Genomic DNA, 22777 nt, shown 5'->3' on the forward strand with positions numbered 1-22777 from the left:
CATAGCAACAAGAAATGAAAATGAAACTAAGCTTCCCTAGGAAAATGTAGAGAACCAAAATAGTAAAATAATTAGAAATAGACATGGACGACATTAATGCCTGTGTTTACGCAAAATACTACATGGCATAATTTTAAGTTTTTATTTAATTTTACAAAGCTAGCATATAATTTTATGAAAACTCAAAATTATTACCACAAGAAGAAAAATTGTAGGCTTCCGTGTTGAATAAAAAACATTCTGGACCTTTCCATTGGTTCTCTACAATTCCATCTTTCCCCTTCCCTGTACTGTTCAAGGAGGGTACCCTTCATTTTCATCACCCAGCAGGTCTACTGCGAATGCTTTAGCCACTGAGGTGAAGAGTTCATCAAGACAGTGACAGAACCCAGATGATTGGTATTATTTTCCACCTCTTAGCACCTCACATGAAAGCTCAGCCAAAGAGAGGAGTTTTCCTGTCACTCTTCATACTTCAGAAATTTAAGTAAATGCAATTTACTAGGGCCTCGGAGAATTCCACATAGACAAACACAGGCTAAGGGGGTACATTTGCCAAGAAACGCACTTAGTTCATCACTGGAAAACTATGTAATTGCCCCTGGCACCCAGCACAGGTTGATAGAAACTGCAGATTCCTTCCACAACCGAAGCATCTCTGAGTATCTTAAGAATGGTCTCTACTCTCTTTTCTGGAACCAGGGCCAACATCCCCCTGAAGGTACATTCCCTTGGCCTCTCCACACTGTATGCCTTCTCGGAGTTAGGAAAACAGAATCAGAGTGTCTTCCTTCCGTTTCCAGTTGGTAAAATCATCAGCTTTTCTCACATCAAGAAGCCGCCTTGCTCTATCACCAGGCTTCCACTAGCTTTTCTCCCCATCCACCCAACTCTATACGCACAAGTACTTAAAGTCACCAGTGTGCTGCGAACAAAAGGCTCAGTACACATGATAAGCAGAAGCAGAACATCAAGTCACAGCTAGCGGCATAGAAATACAACCGTCCCTTCAACCTTCCACAGTTGACCAGCTGCTAAGAAGCGGGGCCCTGACTCCCTGTCTAAGCCTGGGTACCAGAGACCGTTGAATCAGATGGCAAGTTCCCTGACCAATTTCGTCTAATCCTTGGCCTGCAAGATTTGCCTCATGCAGCGCCCCCCCCCATTTCAACAGGCACCTTACATCATATGGCTTCACTATGTCCCCAAAGTTCACAGGAGAAACTCCATTCTCTGTGCAACAGTGTTGAAAAATAGAACCTTTAAAAGGGGGATTGGGTGGGTCTGAGGAGCCGAGGGTTTGCCACTGGAACTTGAACACATGAGCAGAGGCGGGTGAATATCAGGAAGCTCACTGACTTGCTTTGGTTTCGGGACCCAATTGTTTTGTCTATTACTCTAAAAAAAAAAAAAAAAAAAAAAACACTCCTCTGATGTGCAGATGCTCAAAAAGTAGCAGCTGAACGTCATAGGAAGCTCTGAGTCTGGAATGCAGATGGGACAGGCTAAAGCGTCCTGCTCCGAGTGGCCTTGGCTGAGGTCAGCCACACTGCAGCACTGAGCCAGGAGGATTAACACACTCTTCCTGCTGTGATAAAATTTCTTTTTCTCCATAAGGGTTTTTGTTTTGTTTTTGTTTTTGTTTTTGTTTTTGTTTTTGTTTTGTGGAATTTAGCTGGTGAGTGAATGCAGGCACAGACATATCACTTGCTCACATCCTCAATATGCTCTCAAGAAATCCACAGTCACACTGTAGATGCTATTTAAATATACAAGACAATGGCAGCAAGAATGAGAAAGAGAGTATTCAAATTAAAAAAAAAAACAGATTTAGGAGACGAAATCAAGACATGTTGATCGAGCTAAAGGTAATGTGTGAAGAGACAGAAGAAGTAAACTCATTGGCTTTACTCCGGCTTGTCTGGGCAGATGGTGCCGACATGAAGTGAGTAAAGATCACGAGGACGGCTCCAGCTTTGAGTGGGAGAGAGAGAAGAGCAAACTGAGCCTACGTGGTACTTGAGAGCATCCAGGAGAAATGCCAACCGTTTAGTCGGTGTATTTGTCAGATGCTGCCGCTGGGACAGCTTAGGGTTGGATGTGGATACAGGAGAGGCCTCTTTTCTAGGAAATGCATGCCCTGAGCATCAGTGTGAGCCCAGAGAGAGTGGGGAGAGGAAAGAGCTGAGAGACAGCAGCACTTACCTACTAGACAGAGGACATAGGGGTGGTCTGTAACAGATAGGGGGTACGCAGAATGAGGATCTGAAGAGCTCAATGGCCAGTGCAGTATCCCTAGGAGGCCCACTTGTGAAATGGCAGTAGGAGGCCTTTCAGCATGGTGATGTGGAAAACACACACACACACACACACACACGACTGAAGCAGTTAGGAAAACCTTGCTCACAGCCTTGCATCTGTTGGTGAGCCAACTCCATGACTTGGGCACGCTCCTCCTTAGTCTCTTCATGGCCAGCCCCTCATCTAAAAGACACATACAAATGCTTTGGTAGCGGTAAAGCACGTCACACCATAAAAAAATTTAACTTTGGGAGAGGGCTTAATGATTATGTAGAAATGCCAGAAGCGGGCAGTATTTGAGGAGCTCATGAGAACATTGCTAAAGCTCCTCAAATGGACTGAATCACACTGAGTGCTCCTTCCTCCGAGACCCGTGTGAGCAGCTGCATTATGCTCGGCAGCCTCAGCACAGGCTCCGTGTCCCGCCCTATAACTGTCTCGTCAACTTGCCACAGCCGGCTGTAAGTCTGTAACACCTGGTCCAGTCTTTTGGACTGTGGGTGCCTTAGCGGCGGCCCATGCTTTACCCTTTCTTCCATTTTCATCTATAGCTCAGAGCATACTACATGACACATGTTGGGACCCCATCAACATTCACCAAAGTGCAGAATAGTGTCTTTGGTCATTAAATTTTAGTTCTGTTACTAGAGAATTAAGGTAGAGTGTAAGCATTCTCAAAATCCTTATGCCATTAACATTTTCTTCAGAAACATTAATCACATTATTCAGAATGTATAATTATGAACATGGAAATGAAAGAGTATGAGTATTTGCAACCATCTGTGTCAATGGAAACAAAACTCAGCAAATAGCACTACAGTTACGGTTCAGTATTTAACACTGGCAGAGTGATTTCCTTCACAGAAAACAAAAAATAATGACAACTTGGGCAGCAAGTAAACACCAGTCTAGAAAAGACTCTTGCCCTCCTCTTTCCCTCAGTTTTGTTGCTTTTGTCTGAATGCATCTTCACCTGTCAACCCCTATCTCACCTTTCCATCACACGAAAGATACTTGTCGGTTCTTTCCCAGCATCAAAAAAGGTGCTATGTTGATTTGAATTGGAATGGCCCCCATAGACTACATTTGTGAATGCTTGACCCACAGGGAGTGGAGGAGGTGTGGCCTTGTCAGAAGAAGCATGTCATGGTGGGGGCGGGCTTTGAAGTCTCCTATGCACAAGCTAAGCCTAGCGTGACAGGCAGTATCTCCCTGATGCCTGCAGATCAAGATGCGGAACTCTTGGCTCCTCCAGCACCATGTCTGCCTGCATGCTGCCATGCTTCCCGCCATGATGATAATAGACTAAACCTCTGAAATTCTAAGACAGCTCCAATTAAATGTTTTCCTTTGTAAGAGCTGCCTTGGTCATGGTGTCTCTTCACAGCAATGAAACCCTAGCACCATCAGAACAGGAGTAATTAGAGGGGAGGCAATTCGAGCACCTCTGGGTGGCACCTCTTTGGCCTGGAGCAGCTGCAGCCATGCTGTGGGAGAAATCATGGAAAGTCAACACAGGACATGTTTATCCAACATTCTGTTCATTTACATGGGCAGCAAAAGGGGCAACTGCCAGTCATAGGGATTTGCTGCAAATATAACTGTGTTTATTGAATTTAGGATGTTACATTGGAGCTGCCCCCCATGCTATCTGCCATCCTTGGAAATTTGAAAACAAGGGGTCCAAATTCAGAAGTCTAACGTCACTGAAACAATGAGGAACAGGCACAACTTCCAAACGGGAAACTGTGTGCCTCAGTAGTCAGGCTACAAAGCCAAATTGCTTTTTCTGCTTGGCTTCCTCTCTTATTGAGGCTGTTGTTGTTTAATCAAAATCTCCTTCGTGGCCTAGCATGGTGATATATACATGACTATAGTTTAAATACTCTAGAGCCGAGGTAGAAGGATTGTGGAGACTATGTGCTCAAGGCAAGAGATAGAGAGTGAGAGTGAAAGACAGACAGAGAGAGAGAAAGGGAGAAAGGGAGGAAAAAAAGGAAGGAAGGAAGGAAGGAAGGAAGGAAGGAAGGAAGGAAGGAAGGAAGGAAGGAAGGAAGGAAGGAAGGAAATCTCTCTGATAAACTAGACACCACAAAGCACTCAACTAGGAAAGGCCCCTCTTGGAAAGGCGTCATGGAAACAAAAAAAATGCTAGAACATATCTGCTTCAGTCATGCATAAGTGTACAATTCATAATTCACTTATATGTGGGAGTCTGGGGTCACTCTCTGTCACTTCCTGTGGTTTCAGGATGAGTCTCACAGCCATGTCATATGTGGTGGTGTGGGGTAACTGTCTGTCACGTCCTGGGGTCCAGGGATGAATCTCAATGCCATTTCAAATGCAGTTTCATCTTCTCTTTCAAGTGACACTTGATGCATCGTGACATGGGTTCTAGAAGAACGAGGCAACCACAAGGACAACCTGAGGACACACATGAATTTTGTCAGTGCCAGGGAACAAACTAGATAGATAGATACACACAATTCCACAACACTGCCAAAGAGAAAACTGAAAAAGGGCAGAGGCCCGTCTGCCTTCCACATCGCTCTCTGGAAAGACCTTCTGTTTAACACCTGAAAAGGTGCTTTCCGATGGAAGGGTTCTCAGTGGGGAACTCATGGTCCAACTGAGACGGCAAAAGGTGAAGGGTCAGTAACACTTCCATTATGCAGCTGTGAAACCCTAACGGGTTCGGAAAGTCGTCTTTCCAAGACTTCAATCAATGAAACATCATCACTCAGGCAATGCAGGTGTACAGGCTTCACCCAAGTTAGATCCTTGCACTTGTTCTTCTAATTCATGTCATTATCCAGTGGGATTTAGATTGTGTTTTATCAGAGCATCGCTTTTCCTCACTCTGTGACTCCTTTAAAGAATGTCTTTCATGTCACTCTGTCCTCCAGGGATTATGCCCTTTGAAGCATGCCCTTGGCCTCTTCTCTAGGAGTTGGGGGATGCTGACTGTGAACCAAACACTGCGCTGAGCTCTTCCTCAGACACCGTCCTGAAGATCACACACAGCCTTGCCATCAGGGTTCAAGTACTCCAGTGTGGTCACACAGCCAGGCGTTTAAAGGTTGGACTGTCTAGCTCTAAGCTCTATTCTTTCTCAGCGGGGTGTCATCTTCTCCATGGGAAGTATCTCCTGACTGCATCCTCCCCTTCCAAGGACATGAAAAAGTATCCAGTTCAATTTTTGGGGATGCATTTCAAGGCAATCACTTCAAGAGCTATTGGACGATCTGATACATTTCTTCTGGTTTTTCTTTCATGTCCTATTCATGCTCACAAAACAATGTTAGAACCTGTCCCTAAGGTTCAGAGGCATCCAAAACAACACAAGTTGCTGTCATTGCTCTTCTGCCTACCAGAGCTAAGTGGTAAGATCGACCCTATTGCTGAAAACATGACACACTCTAGTTGCAGGACATAGAGAAATCAAGCTTAATCATCTGTCCTACTGGCTAGCTTTCAGAGTTCCAGAAGGTACTATGGAGGTCACTGGGAGAGAAAAATCATCATCAATGAAATCATCTAGCAATGAACTTGGGAACTGCCTGACAGACTGCACTCACTGATGTAGCAGTGACACAAAGGTGATGGGGGAGACCAGGGGCTTTTGCATTGTTTTGGAGGGCTGCCCCTCAGGAGGGAATTCAAGACTGATACTGTAAACCTGGTCAAAATTCCATGGCTCGGAAGGTCATAAGCAAGGCCTAAGGGAGAGCCTGGTGTCATCTTACTGGGTGGGTGTTTTTCCAAACTGCCGTCTCCACATTTATGTCCATACCCACAGGTTAGTCCTGGCCTCGACCGCGGCTGGAAAACATTCCGCTGCAAAGATCAGCAGTTAATGCAGACTCATCACCGGTCAAGGGCTGAGAGGAAGTGGCTCCTGAGTGCTCTCCTCTACTCTGGGAGTCCATACCAACCTCCCACACAAAGCTTAGGGAACATCAAGGAGAGGGGGCTGAAACATGTAAGAGCTGGGAATGTGCGATGACGCCTTCTGGACATAAGATGAGCGTGACAGCCCTCAGGAACTTGCCGTAGCTGTGTCCTCCTGCCCAGGTTCAAGCCACCAGAGTCAGGCAACTTCCTCAGGGGCAGCCCTGTGTGGACTCAGTGACTTACAAAACTAAAAGGAGAGGACGTGAGGGGGAGGGCAGGTGCTGTGGGTTCCTGAAGGGGGGAGGGTGTTGTGGTAGGTACAATTAAGACACACTGTTTACATCTATGAAAGTGCCAACGAATAGAATCTATTTTTTTCTTTTCATAGACTTTATTGTTCTAGATTCTCCAGTTACAGAAGGTCAGAAGCAACAGAGCGCTTGTCAGAATTAAATCCCGAAGAGCATTAAATGTCATCTGTTTGCCTCATGAGTGCTCGTGCTCTGGAACGCTGCTCATTCAAGCACATCGCTGTGCTGTGCTGTGCTGTCCTAAGTAGCAGCGGAGCCATTCCTGCTGCTTTCATCTGCAAGCTACAGAAAAGCCATCTCAAAGTAGCTGAAGGCTGTGGAAACACGTAGGTTGCATTGTCTGCATGCATGTGCACATATATGATATGCTCTGATGGATCAGGAAGTCTGATGGGCTCGGCTCACAGAAGCTGGGTGACTTGGCGTCCTCATTGTTACCACTGGATAAGCCCTCCTATGTCGTGACAGTTGGCTATAGCAATTGCAGCTGGGACACACAAATGTGGCATCCGACAAGATGAGGCCACTCTTCCATGCTTCTCTATGATGTCAGAGAAAAACATTTACTTGAATACTTCTGACCACTCCAATTAGAGAAAGGTACTTGTTACCTCATGGGAATTCATAGTCTAAACAAATTAAGTTCTCTACAGGAAAGAGAAAGGAGATGGTCGTGAATAACGTGGATACCAGATGTTCAGCAAAATGACTCCATCGTGACCTACTCATAGCAGGATTCCTGCATTTATTTATACCTGTTCAATCTCTCTCTCTCTCTCTCTGTGTGTGTGTGTGTGTGTGTGTGTGTGTTTTGTTTGCTTGTTTGGTTTTGACCACCCATCACACTCATGCTTCCAGGTATGAAGGAAATCCATTCACGTTATCAACAGACTTTTCTGTCTTGAGCCATCTTTTCTAACACTTCAAAGTCATACACTCCTGCAAAGAGTTTTGACTCAGTTTTGATCCTTCTGTGAGGAAACACGTCAAGGTGCCTCCGACCTGTCCTGATGGAGGGTGATCTAGTGAAACCTCCCAACCCAACTCTCCTGAGAAAATGCGCCTCACAGAGTAACAAAAATTAGCATTGCTTAACCCACCCTTGTGGTGGTTCTCAACCTTCCCAACGCTGTGACTTTAATACAGTTGTGGTGACCTCCAACCATAAAATTATTTTCATTGCTACTTTGTAACTGTAATTTTGCTACTGTTACAAATCGTACTGTCTATATCTGTGACTCCTGTGAAAGGGTTGTTCACCCTCCAAAGGGGTCGTGACTCCTTTGAGAACCATAGCTTTAGAGGCTGAAGAGTGGAATCTGCAGGAAGAGAGGAGGTGTCCAGAGATCCTGCTGGGTACAAGGACTGAAAGTCATTAGCCCTTTCTCTGTTGTGGTTGTTTACACATGTGCATGGGCATACTAAGATTACAAATGCCTCAGAAACTTTCCACCTAAACCTGAAAATGGAGGGCTACAAAGGAACTCTTCCACAGACAGCCTCCTGCGGGGGAGGGGGGCCTTTGAAATCATCTTCACCTGAACTTCACTCTGTTGCAAGGACCCGGTTAAGTAGAAACCACATAAAATGCATGGCAAATCCGGATGGATTTGCTTGCTAGTGTCTTTCTTCTAAAATAACGTCTATTTTCATAGTAGCCTCATCCCTGTCTACACTAGAGGGCACGGGAACGCTATGTTCTTTGTAGACCGTCTTTGGCATGTGCACTAGGCGTGCTCTGGGGAAGAGGGCAGGAAGAACAACTGTGGGAGGATGATAGAAGGCATCTATTTATTTTACCATGTCTCCCCTAAACCCATCACTATCTGAGGAAGCTACCGAGTCCCACTTGGGAACCCAAACCTTAATTATACACTATAATTGTTGTTAATGGAACGTGTACATTTCAACCCAGCAAGATCGGTGGCGCGTCATGCCAGTGTGACATAGCTCCCAGATTGCTGTCTTTATTTGTATAAATAGGAATGAAGCAAAATCTCATCTGCTCTTCGCATAATGAAGAGGGAGGAGATGTGAGCCTGGGCTATGATGGCCAGATGCTCTTTTTATCTCCTTGAAAATCAACATGCAGAGCTGGTGATCCTCAAATAGAAAGCATCTCTCCTTGGGGATGGTAGCTCTGTATGTTTGGAATGATAACATTCTATAAATAAATAAAAAAGATTATTAAGAACACTGTGTAAATCTCCTAGTCAAACATCCCTTCAAGCAACTATCAGCAGTGGTTCGGCTTGGTCCCCTAATCCCACTGTATACAAACACATGGCATAAATACAGTATTTAACAAGCACCAGAGAAGATGCTTCACGCTTGCAGGAGAGGCTCCTCCTGTAGGAAGGAGCACTTCCTGTCCCTGTGCTGGCTGCTTCCCGACTTTAGTTCTTGCATTGATTCTTCTACCTGACTGAGGCCTCCAGCTCACAGTTGAATGAGTCTCAGGTATGGCGTGCTAATTAAGTCAAACCTCAAAATATTAACTTGTTCCCATATCCTTTTTGTTCTGTTTCAGTGAATTCATGAGTACCCATTAGAAAGCACATTACATTTGCAAGCACACATGGGCTTCTTTAAAGCCTGACCACAGTCTCCGGGTTTAAAACAAAACCAGAGGAGGTCAGGGCAACCCCCAAAGAGACGGGAAAGGCAATACCAGGGGACCCACGCTCTTCTGGGGAATGACAGTCCCTCGGGACTCTCTTTCCTGGTGACTGTCTCCTTCACTCTACTGCTTTCGCTCTCTCCCCCATGCCTCCATTTGTGTGTGCAGGTGTGTGTGTTTGTGTCTGTCTGTTTGTCTGTCTGTCTCTGTAGGTGTGCATGTATGTGTGGTCATGTGTGTGCACATGTGTGTGCCAGTGTCTATCTATTCTTCTCCTCTCAGTCTGAGTTTGTAATTCTCCTTCAGTTTCATTTCACATGAGAGAGTAGGTGCTTAGGAGCACACACGTGGTCCAAAGGTTCACATGCACACATGTGTATACATATGGAGATCAGAAGATAGCATCCACCTTTTGTTTGAGAACAGGTCTCTTCTTGGCCTCGAACTTACAAGCAAAGCTAGGATAGCTGCTAGAAAGTTTTGGGGTCCACCTGTCCTGTCTTGCCATCTCTCAGAGAATGAAAGTGTTTTTGCAACCACCACACTTAGCTTCTTACACAGTCACGAAGGAGGGATCTTGAGTCCTTCCACACGTAAGTCAGGAGCTTTAACAACTGAGCCACCTCCCCAGTCCTCGGTTGCATTCTTGGCCATTCAGTGACTGTGTCTAGGGCTTGGCACACGAGTGCTGTGCTAACAGACAGCATGGCTCTCGAATGGTGACGATCTGGACATCATGCTCTGACTTTCTCTGCTGGCCTTTGACAACATTCCATCTCCAGGTTTGCAGCCGCAGAGAAGCCAACTCGGAAGTGTTTCCTCGGCCTCGTGACAGGCCTGGAACAAGCGCTGTTTAGCATATAGTTAAATGAATCAACTGCTGTTTTTCTTTCCCAGCCTGGTTATAGAAGTCAGCCACTCCTGCGAGCCCAGGAGGCTCAGCCAAGGAAGGATCTTCTCTGTGGGAGGCGGTCTCTCAAAGTCCACTGCAGTGTCCTCCCCCCAGGGTTGGCTTCTATCCAGAACGATGATAAAATGAGGGAATGGACTCTCCAGTTCTCGGCCCACCGGGGACACTCACCATCAGAAGCACCCTTCGCTAATCTCCTCTTCCTCTTTCACACCTTCCCTATCAGGCAAGCCTTCCTTGAGGGCTCGGGAGACCCTCAAAGAACAGCTCCACCTGGAAGCTCGAGACCAGGCCAACTGGATGCCTCGCAGGTGACCCAGCCAAGCCGCTCCGTATGGTTAAGTTTCTCTGCAAGGCTCTAACATTTAAATTTGCCACTCTTAGCCAAACTGGGTTAAGAAGTGTCTTATCCATATTTTTTATATGGTCTTTTAATATCCAGTTTAAAACTCAAATACAGATAAATATAAGCTGTATTCATTTGGCCAAGGTGCTATAACAAGAATCCATGCACTGGATAGCTTAAACTATAGAAATTCGTTCTCTAGCCGAGCTGAAATGCTAACATTCCAGACCACAGTGTCGGCAGATTTGGTTTTCTTGGATGTTGCCGCCCTGCCATGCCTTCACACGCCTTCTCTAAGTTCAACCCTGGCTTCTCAGAACGTGTCTAAATTTCCCCCTCTTACACAAGGTCCTTACCTATGTGAACTCGTTGATCCCAATTTTCTTTCTAAAAGCCCAGCTAGCTTCAGTGAGTGTCAGAGGCTGAGACTCTGGGAGTTAAGAACTTGGAGACCCGATGTCTAGTATCCTGTGTCTCAAGTAGCATCTGGATTCCTTCCACATTTTGTCTGAACCTTAGTTCTCTGATGTCACGCTTCCCATAATGTGACAACGAATGTTAACAGCACACCAGCTACAGAGAAAATATTGTGTTGTGCTCACAAAGCAGCAAGGTGGTTCCACTCTATTTAAATAAAGAAACGGGGTCTTCTCTGGGACAGTTTGTGGTCTGGTGGGTTTTTAGTTAAAGGGGGAGATAGAACTGTATTGTTTTTAAGATGCTCTATACGGCACTTTAAATGTTTAATTGTTTAAACCTGTATTGCATAGATATTAATATTAATAGGGCTCGGTGTGGTGTTTCCACACATAGCTGCAGCGAGTCCCTCACTCCCCAATCTCTCATGAGTCTTCACTATCCTACCGTCAGGTTGACTGCTTTTGGCTCCTATGTATAAGAGAAGCCTTCATTGATCTGGTATTTGTCCTTCCACGTCTGATTTGTTTTACTCAACACCTTGTCTTCCAGCTTCACTCATTTTGAGGAAAACTACATAATTTGATTTTTCTTTGATGCTAAATAATATCCCGTTGTGTTTGCCTGCCATATTTTCTGGAGCTTTTCCTATCTATCCTAGGCTGACTCACACCTCAGCTATTCCAAAGAGTGTGTCTGGCAGTTTCTCAATTGTCTAATAGGTTGCTGGCTTTATTTGTATGTTATAATCACCTTCTTTTAACAAGTATCACTTCTACTCTCTTCAAGAAAGTCTGCGAGAACTTCAGAAATGCTGGTTACTCACATCTGGTAGATAAAGGAAGGAGGGTCTGTTGAGTCCATTCCCGTGTGACAAGATTTCTAGGACATAATCTTCGTCTCTTCATTTTCTTCCTTTAAGAACATCACCAGCAGTGTGGAGTGAGTATGAATATCACAGAGAGATAGGAGGAGTCCAGCTCCAGACCTCAATTAATTATACAAAGCCCTCCCAGAAGCTGGCCTCCCAGACTCCTGATGTTGCAGCAGCTGCTCGAGGGGAGACAATTCTCTGAGGCTCTTAGCCCTAGCCTCACTGGAGCCTGGCACAGTGAAGGATGCACAGAGGCCAGAAATGCAAATGGCTGTTCCCTACACAGTGACTCAGAAGTGTATGAAATTCTTAGTTATGGTGTTCTCTGTGCCTTGGTGCTTGCTCTCTCTAATTGTCTCTCTCTCAAACACACACACACACACACATACACACACACACACACACACTGCTGCCATTTCTTGAAGTTATATTAAAAAAAAATAACATTTTGCTTAAATATGTTAGATGGAGTAAACTTGTCCCCCATCTAAAACCTTTCTGAAATGACAGGAGAGAAATCAAATACTTATAAATGCTTACACCAGAGTGGTAACAACAATGGCCAACTGTCAAAACATTTGGGGGAGGAAAAGGTGATAGAGAGAAAGAGGACCTGAGCAGGGTGGAGGCATCCAGAGTCTCAGGACATCTGGTCCACCTGCAGAACCTGGAGACGATGGGTCCTCAGACACTGAGCATTCCTTGAGCAGAGGGTGAAGAGTCTGCAAGTGCACATGGCTTCAGTGTCCCTCCCCTTACCTACCCCAGCCCACCAAGCACTAACTGGTCCTTTCCCACCAGCCTCCATCACCTGGTCTCTTTTCTCACCCCTACAAGAGACTTGAGAGAACCTGAACCAGAGGGGATCTGGTCTCAGCTAACGAAAGGATGCTGGGCTCAAAGTAAAGCCATTGAGTAAAGGTTGGTTCCAAATGCTCCTGGATAAAGAGCTCAGATATGTTTGTCCCAGGCAGAAATAAGGGTGGTTCTGCAAAGGAACAGATTGGTGCTAAGGAAAAAAAATCTGCAGAGACTCGATTTGAGATCTTTATCAAATAAGCCTGTTTATATTTTCACAATCCCTTCTGTGGAACCAGCTGCCCCCTGCACACAGTCAGCTCATTCTTACAACACCCACCGAGAGACCAGCTGCCAGGGGGCACTCAGTCTTCCGTGGACTGAATGTGTGACTATTTCGTAAACACTGACAAGGGTACAGCTACTGCCACAGTGGAGGACAGCACCAAGCAGTTAGCAAAGGGCAAAACACAAACAAGTTCACCTATCATCTATCTATTTACCTACCTACCTACCTACTTATGCATCATGGACTGTGCAGTTAAGACACAGAGGCAGAAGACGGAACAAAATAAAAAACTGCACAGCAATTATCACCAGAAAGTTTTGAGAATATACAGTCCGCCTTACACGGGAATGGGATACAGCTGAAAAGAACAATCAGAGGGCAAAAGAAAGAGGGCAGGAGTCGCACATATAATAGCCAAATGCAAACAATCTTCAACAGATCACGTGGAAGTCAAGATTTACCAACGCTCCTTTAAAAGTCAAAGAAATAGACCAAAAGAGAAGAACTCTGAGGCTTTATGCACGATCTTATAGACGGTGTGGATGCTACAGAAGTCAGGGCCTTAAAACCAAACAGAGTCAAGCCTTCGTAGAAGTGGGAAATCGGAGTGTATTCAGAAAGGCTCAAAAAACTCCGGGTAGAGTCGAAGAGCAGCAACCCAAGGACAAGGTATTTTGAGGAAAAGCATGAAGGTGGGAAGAAAGCCGTGTTCAGAGAGGGGCTATGTCAATAGCACACAACCAAGATTTGGTTGATGTCTTGGTGAGCCCTGCTGGGTGAGCAGAGAACACTGCTTTTAAGAGCAGCTGTCCAAAACCTCAGTGGAGGAGACATGGATCAGAAGTATCAGAACTTGAACGGGAGAAGAACTCGCAACCCTGCCGACTGTTAGCATGTCCAGCCCATATTGCTTCATAACTATCAATAGGCAGTATGACCCTTTCTTTTGTACATTGATCCAACTCTATATCAATTTGACTGTTCTCTTGCTCCTTTAGGACTCTTTCAAAATAGGAAGAAAAAGAAACACACACACACACACACACACACACACAAATCTCTTTAAGTCTCTTTGGTATTACTAACGCCCAGATACTGGACACTGGACCCACAGCCTCAGGTGTGCCAGGAGGCTAGGTTGCCTATAACCCTGCCCAATGAGCCACTGTTTTCCTAGAGAATCTTATGTCCTTATGTTGTGGCTCTGTGTAGATTCTATACAGATAGAGACACGCAATTTAAGGAAAAAAATATTTAAAAAGAATGTGAATAACTTCAGAAACCAAAGGTTCTATGAACTGTTTCTCAGCAATTTCACGTCCTATGTGACTACTTGTTTCTTGGGGCCTTTGTGATCACTGAACTTCAGCAAGAGGGGACAATTCTGCTGCCACCGAATGGTTCTAGTCAGCTTCTCCTCAGACCATTAGAGGTGGTAACCACACAGGCTGTTCCCAAGAGAAACCTCTGACCTTCCTGAGAGAGGCTCTAGTGGAAATGTGAGGTTGAGATTCATCAGTCAAACAGGTCTCCCTCAGAACCTGCCCCCTGCCATTCAGCAGAGGCATGAGGGAGATGGCTGAAAGCTGTCATAGGTCAGAACTTGCTACCTAGATCCCTGCCTCACAGAGACACTTTTTTTTTCTTAATCTGTGCACATGAGTGCCCATGGATGTGGTGGCTAGAAGGCAAACTTTGATTCAGAAATGCTGTCTACCTCCTTGGAGACAGGATCTCCCAATGGTCTGGAGCTCGCTGACCATGCAAGAGGGAACGCCCACTAAACCCCAGAGATCCTGTCTCTCCCTCCCCGGCATGAAGTGTATAAGCACACAATGCCATACCTTGAAAATTTGTCATGGGCTCTAGAGCATAAAACCTGAGTCGTTTTACACTCAAGGAAAGCACTTGAACAAGCAAACTGTCTTCCCAGACTCCGGGTACCATTTGTATCATGTAATATTAAAACCATGACACAAGAAAGGAGGGATGCAGGCAGCATCCGCACTGGTCACCTCCGAGTCCAAAGAACTTTTTGCCCCCCATGACTGCCTGCTACCACGTGGCTAGATGCTCAATTGACCTGGGAAAAACGTGAGTAGTAGCCTGGAGAAAGAAGGGGAAAGTGTGAGAGAAAAGAGGTATGCTTTCCCTCCTTTATTCAGAGAGCGATAGAGAGACAGAGAGACAGAGAGGGAGGTGAAGGGGGAGAGAGATTAAAGATCTAGAGGAGAAATAACACAGAGCCCACCCCAGGAACCTTCACACACTGTGCCAAGCCACGCTGCGGCTATTGTGTGGAAGGGCTTTGATGACTTCATTCTCCAGCCAGACAGGAGGCTGGCGCCATGGGTCTGGGTGCACAGCAGCTGTGCTGTCTCTACCTGCTGCCACTGGCTCTGTCCTTTAGGCACCCGTGAGGACGCATCTGCAGGAACTGCCAGGGCAATTGATAAGCTGTTGGTCAGGAAGTGGGACTTTTCACAGGTTCCGACCTTAAGCTTGATCCTCAAAATGCATTGGAAGCATCTGGCTGTTTTGCTGTCGGTAGGTAATGATGCAGCCGCGTCACACGCCCAGATGTGATTCTACATTGCCGCAGCTGTTCTGGTGGGAGTTTCAACACCCAGAACATCTGCTGCTGGGGCTCTGTGGTACCATTCTCACTCCATCTCTCTAGGCTCTTATTCTCTTCCTAGAAAGTGTACTTTCTTTCCACTCAGTTTTTTTTTTTTTTTTATTTGCCAAAGGTGTTATTTCCAGCCAAGGCATGCCCATGAAATTCTGTGGAGCATGGAAGAGAGAGATGCAAAACCTCTGAGCCCAACCAAGGGGGTGGGATACAGATTATTTTTCTGAGCTTTGATGAAACATAATATTTTAAGCAGACAAAGGATACATTGTATGTTGCACACTTGAAAGGAATGGCAAATAATGAAGCGACCTTTGGGGTGTTACGCATGGTAGGCAAAGGACACCTTGACGTCAGAAAATGGCAATCTCAGTCACTTCCTTGCCCTTGTGGTACAGCTCATGTGACCCACACAGCGCCCGCAAAGAGCACAGTCCTCAAACACCTCAGGTGACGCTGGACCCATCTCAGTTGTGAAGAGCAACAGGAGGTATGCAGAGCCATAAAATCTTCACAGATACTGAGTAATATCTGGGACATATTCCAAAGAAATAATCTCCTACGTGGAAAAGTGTGACATATAAATATGCTTGTCATGGGATTCATCATATTGAAAAAAATGGTTTTGATTGATGGTACCGTCTATGGAAATGGTTAAAATAATGGGGTGTCTCTGCTTTTGCAGAACTCATGGAAAATCCATATGAGGGACTGAGTTGTTCCAGCTGCTCGGGCAGCAATTAAAAAGATATTCACTGATGCTAAGAGTAGCACGAGAGAGTGCCCCTGACATCTAGCAAGTGAAAAATTGCACAGCAAAGTTGTTTGCACATTGCGCATGCATCCTACCAAAACATGGAATTTGAAAATGACCCCAAGTAACAGCCCAAGAGCAATAGAGCTGTTGTATTTGAATGGTGCAATTATGGGCAATCTTCTTTTCTCAATTTTCCTAATTATTTACAAAATGACTGTATTATTTGAGTCAATAAAAAAGACAAATAAAGGTGAGTTGATGCAGTACGACCAAGACCTGCCAGCTGCCACCACTCAATCAAGTTTACCCCTGTGTTAAGTAGATCCAAAGTCAGCAGCCTTCGCCCAAGAGATGTTTTCCACCATAGCCCCCTGCCTGCTTTCTCTAGCATCATACTTTCCTATTTGCTTCTTATCTATTAATTTTCTATGTGTGTGTGTGTGTGTGTGTGTGTGTGTGTGTGTGCACGCGTGCACGCACACACCCATGGCCACAAATGCCACTGCATAGGAATCGAGGTCAGAAGACCACTCTTGGGAGTCTATTGTCTCTTTCTACCCAGTTCAGTCCTGAGGATTGAACTCGGGTCCTCAGGCCTGGCGGCAGAGCTCCTCAGAGTGGCACCTGCTGGGCCAGCATTTTAAGGAATGTAGAATGAAATTAGTCCAACGTTCCTTCATCTGTCGGGGTGGGTAATAACAGTGATAGACCAATCCAGCCTTGCATGACACTTCATGAATAAGTGGAGTGGGGAAACTCACTTAGTGATTGACAGGACATGGGGGCTGGCATGACGCCTCAGCAGGTAAAGGGGCTTTCATCCAACCCTTACTACCTAAATCTAATCTCTGGAAGCCACACCGTGGAAGACAGCTCACCCCTGCAAGTTGACCTCTGACCTCCACACGTGTGCCATGGCACACGAGCAAACACAAGTTCAAAACAAGGACCATCTCTCTTGTTCCACCTGGTACATTTCTGAACCCCACAAATTTGGGAAGAGTGATTTGTGCCCAAATGTCTTTCCTACCCTCACATCAGAAGAAGAGAGAAGAAGAGAGAAGAAGAGTCGTCGGCCGTGCTTTGGGATGGCTTGTCCCCCAGAAGTCCTCTCAGCTTTTACAACTGAATTGCGAATATCTAAAAACGCATTACTATTTCTTCGCATTTTGGAGGCCAACTTAATTGAGGAGTGGAAAGGGATGACAGAGTGGCCACAAACTGATTAATTTCAGAATTTCTCAAGGAAATGCTGACCCAGCGCTGTGGCCCTCGTACACACCATTATAATGCTTTGATTTCCTGTCACTGTGGATGGTTTAAAAAAGCGTAAGTAAATAGGAGACATGGAAAATCGATGTGAGGTGCTGAATCGTTCCAGCTGCCGAGGCTCTGTTAATTACATCATATTTTCCCGGAGACATTCAGCTCAGACTTGCCAAGTGCCCGCATCTGGAGGCTGCCTGTCATCCTGCTGGGGGAAGCGCCTCTCCCCGGGCAGCTCAGTTAACGGCGAAAGGACAAGCTAGCCCAGGAAAGCAGCTTGTTCAGGCCAACTCTCTGAGGCAAATCTCTAGCATCACCATGCCTTCCGTTACCATAGAGATAAGAGGTGCCAGGGGCTGGAGAGGGGCTCCCGGCGCCGGCGCCGGGGAGGAGGTCGGTCAGGGTGCACAGTACGAACCTGAAAAAGAGGCAAGTCCATCCTATCTGGACGGCTGGCCGGGCGATGTGGGGGGCGAATGGGGAGGGAGAGAAGAGTTGAGAGGCCATGGACGGCAAGCAAAGAGAAGCAAAGAGGCATTGTGAAGAACCAGCCACAATGGCCTCCAAAGCAAAGCCTCTGAACACCTACTAAGGCTGGGGCCGTAAGAAGCAGCTACGAGGACCGTGGCTCTGCGGGCCTCCACTCCTCCTCATCACCGACTATGCCGAAATCCACTCACAGGTCTTCCTCTTCTCCGTCTCATCCCTTCTCTGCAACAGACTGAGAAAACAAAGCCAGCTTTGCATGACACTTCCCGTTCCTCCAGAAATTTCTGAGACGCCCTTCCCTGGTAACGCATACTGGAAGACAGCTTTTGCGGTGTCTCTTTCTTACGCTCTGTTTTTATCTGTATTTCTGACCCTCCCATTCACCTCCAGCTACTTCTCATTTTTAACATTTCTAAAATCTATGTGTACGTATGTGTGTGAGTAGACACAGATGCATGCTAAGGTGCCTAAAATACTGAGTGCCGAAGAGAGAGCACCTGTGAGCATTTGGAAGACACCCAGTGGGTCTGGGGGACTGAGCTTCAGGCCTCTGCAAGAGCACAAGTGCTTGGAACAGCTGAAATGCCTCCCCAAGCCTCTTTCTATTTTCTCTCAGCCTGGCTTCTCAAGCCAAGTATCCAGGGATAAAAAAGGTCCAGGGCTATAAAAAAAAAAAAAAAAAAAAAAAGCTTTGAGATACTCCCTAATGTCCATTCCCTGAGCCAGGCTCTGGCCTCCACGACAGGGTCTATATTAAGCAACCGCAGCTCAGCCTGTCTTTCCCAACCCCGACATTCCTCAGAGAGGCTCCAGGATTTGCATACATATTTTATTTGAAATCCACCATCCAAATATCTATTTCCCAATGTGCGGTACCTACTTTGTATTTTCTCCCTGACGTCTCATGCATCTGAGTTTCAGTTAAAGGTATGTTCCTTTAACTTAACATGCATACAGGTTATGTATATGTACAGCTAGCACACATGCATGTGCACTTGATGCCACCGTTTACATGGAGATAAAGTTAAAATCTTCCCACGTTTTAACACGCTATGGACTTGAGCCAACCAACTAAGTCACTGTTGGTAAATTTGGAAATCAGGATTCTTCTAGTTTTCAGGAACTGACTGAGGACACTGCAGGCCTGCACCACTGAGCAAGGACAGCCCAGGACTGCACTGGTGTTGCAGCTGTGCATGGCTATGTATGTGAAATGGCACGAAAGCACAGCGTTGTTTTTCCCTTTACATCTTTAGTGTCTGAGGCTTTTGTTTGTTTGTTTTGAGACAGGGTCTCCCAGACCATGCGTCTGAATGGGCCTCAAACTCAGCAGTGTTCATTCACACTTCCGTAGCAAGTGTCAGGAGTACAGGCCTGTGCCCGGCACCAGTTGAAAGCCTGTGAGTGAAGGGCTGGATTCGGGGCTCAGCCAGAGCCTGCCTGAGTGCAAGATGTCCTCTAATGCAGGGAAAATGCCCTGAGATGGTAGTAAAGTAAAGAGGTTACTGTCACCCTAAGTGACAGTGGCTTTAGCTCTGGCTTTAGTGTCCTGGTTGCTTTCCAAGTGGCTGTTAATAAAAAGGTCTGGGGATACAACTCACTTGCTAAGAGTGCTTGCCAGCAGGCACACAGCCCCGTGTTCCCGCACATACCAGACATGGTGGCACACACATGAAGTCCCCGAGCACTGGCGGACAGGCAGAATGATCAGAAGTCTAAGGCCATTCTCGGTTACGTAGAAATTTGAGGCCTGAGATACATGAGTTGGTGTCCGAAAAAAAGGGCGGGGAGGGGCAATTTGAACCCTTACTAACTTATCATCATTGATCTAACTTTAACATAGAATTTCCTGCTACTCCCCACTCAGGAATCCAAATCAATTTGATTAAGGGGTGGCCTAAAATTGGAAAGCCAACTATCAACAAACCATTACCATTTATATATCATTTATCTCAGCCAACCTGCTGCCTACAGAGGCTGACAAGGTTGAACCACCATCTGTGGTTCCTGGTTTCAACTTTTTTTCTTGTTGTTGTTGTTCAGTGAAATAACTTCAGCTGCATCATTTATCAACTCTGTAAAAATAAGTGATATAAATTATGAATGAATTGTATATTAATAGTTATTTTATTTTTTTATATGTTGATATTTATATACTAAAAATACTTGCCTTGTGACCAATAATCACAGTTGAGAACCCTGGGTGTCACAGGTCCCTTGGTGCCCACTGTCCTGACTTCAGCTTCAGCCCTGGAAAGACCTGTGTCTTCTCTCTGATTGTCCTTGCTTGTGATCAGCTTTCAAAGTTGTTCCACGATCTCCTAAGCCTCTAGCTCTGGTGAATTCCCCTTCCAGTCCTAAGCAACAAGCTCTTGTTTCACTGACCCTACATACCAAAAACCTAAGAGGCCGCTGCTGTCTTGCAGGGGCAGATTTACATCTAATTTTGAATTTGCAAAGTCTTAGTGAAGCAGTATAAAAATGTCACTTGGACATAAAGGTTCTCCTGAGCTATACTCAGTCAACTCCCCTTTCAAGGCAATGAGCGTAGTTAACATTCAGAGTGCTTTGGAAGTGCTCTCTAGAATCAGGGGTGTCCCAAGACATAGGAACTCTCTGTGGGAGAAGAGCTGAAGTCCCAGGGGCTGTGTCACTAAACTCCTGCACTTTGGGATAGAAACTGGGGTTGTGAGGAGAACTGGCTCCCCTTGCCTCACAGAAAAGACACAGCCTAGGAGGTAACCTTTGAAGTGCACAAGCAAAATAACAAATATACCAAAAGAAGACAGAAAACATCACAAGAGATTCCCAAGACCATGAGAAAAAGAAAAAGAAAAAATCTAGGTCTCTTTTCTCCCTCCTCAGACTGATTGGTCAGCAGAAGCAAAACAGAAACCTGAGCTAAGGAAAGTAGGAGCCAAAGAGGCCCAACTCCATGTGTATCTTGAGGGATCGTAGCAGGAAAAGGAGGGTGTTGAAGAATAGGAAATGAAGATGAGTCTACAGATACTGGAGGGCAGGGGTCTAGTGAGGGTACCAAGCCCAGCCCTATGCCTACAGGCCTCTGCAGAAAGGGCAACAGGATGGCTTCCTTCTTCAGCTCTCTAGGCAGACCCCAAATCCCTGAACAGAGGACAGAGAGAAGCTGACAAAGCAAGCGGCTTCCCCGCTCTAAGCCTGAAAGACGCCGTCTGTACCAGGCTTCCTCATGAAAATCTGAAAGAAGGACTTCTTCGTTCTTACTCCACGAGCAGCTCGTTTGTCTTCAGTGGGTTCGTCCATAATCTCATCATTATCGCTATGGCCCTCGGAGGACTCCTGACTTGCATTCATCAGCCAGGCCCCTCATCGCTCACCAGATTCCTTACACTTTTACCGAGCCCCAGGGCATCCTAACTTACTTGAAAAATTAATAAACCTCCCCCCCTCTTATCTTACCTTATTAATGTCTGTCATCGTAACCCATTATCCCCTGCACATCATCAGAGATCACTGAAGGGTGCAATGGTCACCAGCTTGTGCCTCCAATTCTATCCTAAAACTGGACCGCCTCTCTTTGAGTGACCAGAAAGAAAAAAATGGCCTTCATGGGCCTGCATGGGCGTGCGGCAGCTTTGCTCAGCAGCTCAGACAGCACCATGGAGGGAAGGCAGGAGGACTCTCAGGCTTCAACTAAAGGCCATTAAGGCCCATTAAGTTGTTCTCCCATTCTCTACCTCCCCCCTCCCTCTCCTGTGCACCCTACTAAATCTGACTCATTAGCTTTGAATGTTTTGAAATACTGGTACATTAATCACTTGTGTTTGCACACAGTTTATGTGGGTTGTTGGTCATGGTTTGTAGTTATACTAGCTGTCTCCCTTGCTTACTTAAAGGTACAATCCAATTGAAAATAAAGATTTTTGCAGGTTTGCTCATTACACACAGTGTCGGCAGCTGGTGAGTGTCTTTTGCAATTCATCAGAGGCCTCCCACACCACCTGCTCACGGCAGCCTGCAAACAGCTGGCTCTGGTAAGTACCATAAGCTCTTACCTTATACAGCAAATAAATAAATAAATGGATGGATAGGTAGACAAATAAATTAATTGAATTGTCAGCTCCGAATCCCTGCTATTTGAAGGATAAAGGGTCTATTTTTAGAGAAAAAAAAGTAACTTTATCGTCCCACTTTAATGAAAAAAAAGGGGGGGCTGGAAGGAGGTGACACAAAACTTTGAATGGAAATGTTTTGTCATTTGGGAAGCAAGGAACCACAGAGTAAATAGAAAGACAGGCTCCCAGGCTGGCAGTGTGGCTGGGGGTAGGATGGGAGATGAGGGGTGAATTTATCTGCCTGATGGATTTTTCCCCGTTATCTTATCTAACAAAGCCACAGGGACACTTTGCAGAGGTGGAGCTCTGGTCACAGATGTCTCGGGGTTGAGAAGCTGGTTCTTCTCTTCGGCATTGTTGGGACTTTGTGACTATGTGACTAGCGTGAGTGCTTGTGAGTGCGTTTGCAATGTCTGTCTGACGGTGAATGTGAGCTGCTGCTCTACCCCAGCATCTGAGGAAAGGCTCCAGCTGACAGAACCTGACTGCGGCGCAGAGGCGTGAGCACATAGTAGGAAGGACAGCGTTACGCGGGAGATGTGTTCTTGACTGACTTGTGGCAGGACATGGCAATATAGAAAGTTAGGGGAAGGAGGGCTGGGTGTTCGGCAAGGTGTCATTCTGAACAACTTCTGAGGTTTTAGCACAGCCGGAACCTTCTTGAAGTCTCCATGGAAACCTCATCATGTGAGGGTCTTATGAGAATCACCCGATGCAGCTAAGACTCTCACTAAGGGAGAAACAATGCATGACATCTGTCAGATAGAGACGCTGCTCCA

At 45.9% G+C, this 22777-nt stretch overlaps 1 long non-coding RNA gene across 1 annotated transcript in view; it reads right to left on the minus strand.

Moving 5' to 3' along the window:
• Positions 1 to 3894: 3894 nt before the first annotated feature.
• Positions 3895 to 22777, minus strand: part of LOC132652147 (uncharacterized) — a 40420-nt gene continuing 21537 nt past the window's right edge. The window contains exons 2-3 of the long non-coding RNA XR_009589630.1: positions 11626 to 11714; positions 3895 to 4725 (exon numbers count right to left, since the gene is read on the minus strand). This is a non-coding gene — a long non-coding RNA (uncharacterized LOC132652147). The remainder of the gene's footprint in view (positions 4726 to 11625; positions 11715 to 22777) is intronic.

This window comes from Meriones unguiculatus, chromosome 2, assembly GCF_030254825.1.
Source record: "Meriones unguiculatus strain TT.TT164.6M chromosome 2, Bangor_MerUng_6.1, whole genome shotgun sequence".
In the NCBI taxonomy this organism is placed as follows: Eukaryota; Metazoa; Chordata; class Mammalia; order Rodentia; family Muridae; genus Meriones; species Meriones unguiculatus.